Genomic DNA, 4,559 nt, shown 5'->3' with positions numbered 1-4,559 from the left:
CTAGCTCCGTATCAATTATTTACACCGTATGCGTGCCTCTGATAACGCAGCGTGGCTGCAGCGGGCTGGGCGGGAGCGCACCGCATCGCCGAGCCGCAGGAGCACCCTGTGTGGCTGAAGAAAGGACGAGACTCGGAGGGAAGGACCGAAAGGTGAAGGGGGCATTTCTGAGACCTAGAGGGCGGCGAGGAGATGTGCCTGCATCGCTTCAGTCAGCCTGTCACATTAGTACACACTTTGAAGAAAATTATATCCTGTTAGCACCTGACGTTAACTGTAAAACAGGCATTTCAAATTTGTGAAGGTTATTTTTATGTTAAGCTAAATTTACTTCAGCGTGTAAGTGCCTCCGACTATTTTCATCGTGGAGCACAGCCCATGCATTACTGAACTGTGCGGTTATTTTTTCCTTTGTAAGAAGGGAAGGAGAGAAAACAGATCAATATACGCTTGTACACATAAACACACCTAGTGAGCAGAAAATGCTTGTGTACATTAGAAGAGGATGGGTGTCATTGCCAAATATAAATGGGAGAGCAAGTTGTTGATGGAATTTCATGTACTTGATTTGGTCTCTGCTGGCAAATTATTGTACACCATTAATGCCTTGGACCTTCCTCCCTTTAGCTCTTTGTCTTGGAGAGGACACCAGAAAGGTTTCACATCTACACCACTTCAGTGTGGCTCTGTGTCCCTTTTTAGGTGCTTCCCTGGGTTCTGCTCTGAGGAGGAGTTTCAGAGGCTCTACAGCCTCTCCAGGTGACACTTTATCCTTCTCTCTGAATATTCCTTACTGAAATGTGAATGTGGTGGTCCCTGCCAAGGGAAGTCTCCTCTTTCTCTGTTGCAGTGTCCTTTTACACCTGATGGCTGCTATCACATCCCTGTGCCATGTTTTAAGATGACCAGCTGCAATTTATCCACTTTCCCTGCGGTCTCTTTGGCCACTGACTGCCTACAGCTTTCTGGTCTCTCCTCAGCCGGTGTCTGCAGGCTGTGCCCCAGCCTCTGTGCATGCAGGGGGTAACCGTGCCTGCAAAAACAATTCCTCTCATTGCTTTTCAGTCACATTCTTTGCTTTCCAAGCAACTTCTTAGGATTATTTTGAATTCTTATTTCATCCTCTGATGTGTTTGCAGTTGCTCCCCAGTTAATGCCAGCTTGGAAGGCTGCTAACAAAACACCCCCTTTGGAACTGCATTTATAATCCACCCTCCTGCTTGTAAACCACTGACAATGCTATTACCAAACTTCTGTAGCCCTGCCCAAATTTTTCAAATAAACTCAACTACCTTCCTCGTAAGCACGTGCATAGAGCCTAACCAAGGCACAGATGAGTGGAGTACACTCTCCCCTCTTCCATAACATGGTCTGCTCCTCATTGCCAAGGGAAATTTGGCCAGATTGTCCCAGTTTCTAGCTGACAAATTCATATTAATAGTTGGTTATCCTATTGTTTCCTCCTACCTGTATACAAATTGTGTGTCTTTTTGTACTAGATGTTTTCTGGGGCTAAAATCTGGCTTATTTATTTCTTTTCAAATGCCACTTTTAAGGACAGTCATCAGTTTGCTTATTTCTTGGCCATCTTCCCTGGATTCTCAGAGATAAATACTAGTGTTTCCAGCGCTGCTTGAGACACTTCCTTCACTACCCCGACATAAAGTGCAGCCAGAAGTACTCTCTTGTAACTGGTTCTATCCCAGCTTGGGCTGAAGCCTTATTCCCTAGTCATTAATGTGTATTACACCAGTCACCTGATCAAAAGTGACCTCTTTTAGCCAAGACTGGTGCAAAGAAAGCCTGAGGCAGTCTGGGCCCTCTCTGACATCAGTCGATAGCTTTCTCTCTCTGATGAGTAAGCCACTTACTTTTGACTTCCTCTTACCATTGATGTACTTACCAAGTGATTTCTCATTACTTAGGATGTTCTTGCTAGTTTAGTTTTATTTCTGGTATTGGCTTTTTTTTTTTTTTTTTGTGCTTGTCCTTACCCATTCCTGCCAAGCAGCACTTCTGCACTCATCCCATGGAAAGATCTGCTCTCTCTGTGCTTGCTTTTTGTGAGCTCATCATTAGCCCAATTGCCTGCTTCCTAACATACATAAATTTCTTCTGCAACATGATTGTTTGTGACAGGTCTTCTAGAAATTCACAGCTGCCACTCACTCAAGAGGAAATACTTTGTCATGGCTTGGGACTGACAGACTGAAATGTTGAGGGGAAGAGAACTTTAGGAATGGAGGTCTCACGCTGAAGTTCTGAGAAAAGAGAAATTTGACTGAAGAAAGCGAAGAATTGAAAACTGGGGAGAAATGAGAGGGAAAAGAAGAGCCCTTAGAGAAGCAAGTGGCGTAGCAGATCTGTAGGAAGAGAATGAAGTCATACAGCACAATGAAAAGCCTGTAATGAGAGGTTACAACCCTTACTCAAACTGATCAAACATTTTCATCCCAAGCACCTTTTCTGGGCTGCTTCTACATCCTGAGTTTTTGTTTGGAACTAAAAAATTTCAAAGGTAGCATATTCCTGAGGGTTATGTATTTTTACGTAGTAGGAGTTCTGCCCTGGAAATAGTGATCCTCAAGAGACTGTTTTTGAGTTGGAGAAGGTTGCAGACAAAAGAGGAAAGAAAACACATTTCTAGGAGCTAAGAAATAAATTTTTGATGAAGTAAGTACTACTGAAGCAAAATGCTATGGAAAAAAAACCAACTTTCAAATAAGAAAAATGCCTTTATATATTCCTGTGAAAACTGGTTTTGGTTTAAATGAGGAAATAAAAATCGTTTCAAAGGAATATTCCAGATGTGTGGTAGACCCTACACATGAACAAATGCTGAAGCTAATCACCAAGATTCTTTCTCTTGAGCAAGTCTTAATGAGGAGCTACATTTTGTGATCAAGGTTTCTCCAGCAGTGCCTCTTTGATCTCAGAGAGAAGAAGCAGGATATCTGGGGTAATCCTTCACAAAAATACAAAAAGATACAGTTTAAAAAATAAGTTGTATTCAAGAAGAGAACAAATCAATATATTTTGATTTATTTCATCCAGCTTCATGGAGTTATATTAGAAAAATTGTGCACCATTATAACCTGGGTCATCAACTGTTTGGGGTGGAGGAACAGAGAAGGTGACTATGACCTACTCTGACAGGAGCAGTTTGACTGCCCTGTTGCAGAACAAACATCCTGTCTATTGGCACCCACCGCAGCTCAAGAGGGTTTCAAGCCAGAACCCAGAGAAATATTATCATGATTACACAAAGGAAGGAAAAAAAAAATCAAGCTCTCTTAGCCTTGGCATTAATATTTTCACATTCCTGGAAGGCCAGCCACAGTACTTTGAAGAACTCCTGGCATAAATTCCTGGTTTATGTGGAATTTGCAGCAGCTTCATTCCATAGCAACAACCATAGCTATATTTTATTGTTTTATGGGATGCATGCTTCGTTGCCTTTTTTGTCTAAAGGAGTCTTGTACTGTAGAGGTGAAATTATGACAGTGTAATAAACCAAAGCTACTTGGTACAAAGTTTGATTAATAAACTTACCTATTGGAATGAAGACTATTTATATACTGGAGAAAAGCATGGTGTCTTCATAGGATCATATGAAAATTCAAGTTGAAAAGGATCAGGAGGTCTCTAGTCTCCCCTCCTCTTGAAGCAGAATTGTCTATGGGGTTGGATCTGGATGTGCAGTGCTTTATCAAAGTGCTATAAGGGATTTTTCAGCTCAGGAGGGTCAGGTGAGAACTGTCAAAGCTGGATGTTAGGTAAGATGAACCAAAAGAAAGAAGAATGAGTTGAAAGTTGTAAAAGGGGCTAAGCCACCTGGGAAATAGGTAGAAAAGCCTGTGCTTATTCCAGTGTGCTCTCTTATGATCCTGATTGAACCAACAACACCTGACTTTCACCATTGTCCTGATGTCAGCAAACATTGGTGAAACTCACCGGAAAAATCTTCTGTCCCTGCTGATGCTGATTCAAAAAAGACGACAATCAATTATTTGTGTCATTTACTCTGCTGGCAGAGATATGTACCCCATATGGGGAGGAATGAAGCAGGCAAAGGGTTCCTATCCCGTCTCCTACAGATGTGAGCACACTGAGGAATGTGGATGACTTTGTATATTATCCTAAAACCAGAGAAAATTATTTGTACAGTAATAGTTGGAAAAAATCCTAGGTGTTGCAAAGCCAAGCAATCTGACATTGGTAAATGCTGTGACTAAGATTGCTTGGGCAATGTCAGTTTGTGCCCTAGATCTGGTGCACATGCATTCTGATGCAAACTTCAATGAATTGTGCATTATACTACAACCTATAATTACATAATTGTGTACATTTTTTCTTGTAGATCTCCTGTTTTGTTCAGTTAAAAATAAAAATATATTAAAAAAAAATAGATGCTCACCTAAGAGTCTTGATTCTCAGCATTTAAAATACCTTTGGGAATCTGCATCTTAGTGAGAAGCATTTCAATATTTTATTTTTTCTTTGTTTGGTATGGAGGCCCATGACTTATTTAAGGTACTACCCTACTCTCAAAAACTAAT

At 41.2% G+C, this 4,559-nt stretch overlaps 1 long non-coding RNA gene across 2 annotated transcripts; it reads left to right on the top strand.

Moving 5' to 3' along the window:
* The first annotated feature begins 6 nt into the window (after positions 1 to 6).
* LOC107214921 lies at positions 7 to 4,347 on the top strand. Of its 2 annotated transcripts, XR_001525054.3 has the most exons (3): positions 7 to 152; positions 703 to 759; positions 2,140 to 4,347. It is a non-coding gene; the product is annotated as an uncharacterized LOC107214921 (long non-coding RNA). The 2 variants fall into 2 exon arrangements; XR_004495990.1 differs by having other exon boundaries at positions 703 to 4,347.
* The last annotated feature ends 212 nt before the right edge of the window (positions 4,348 to 4,559 follow it).

This window comes from Parus major, chromosome 2 (genome assembly GCF_001522545.3).
Source record: "Parus major isolate Abel chromosome 2, Parus_major1.1, whole genome shotgun sequence".
NCBI lineage: Eukaryota > Metazoa > Chordata > Aves > Passeriformes > Paridae > Parus > Parus major.
Note: the sequence above shows the minus strand (reverse complement) of the source record. Positions and strands in the feature narration are given on the sequence as shown.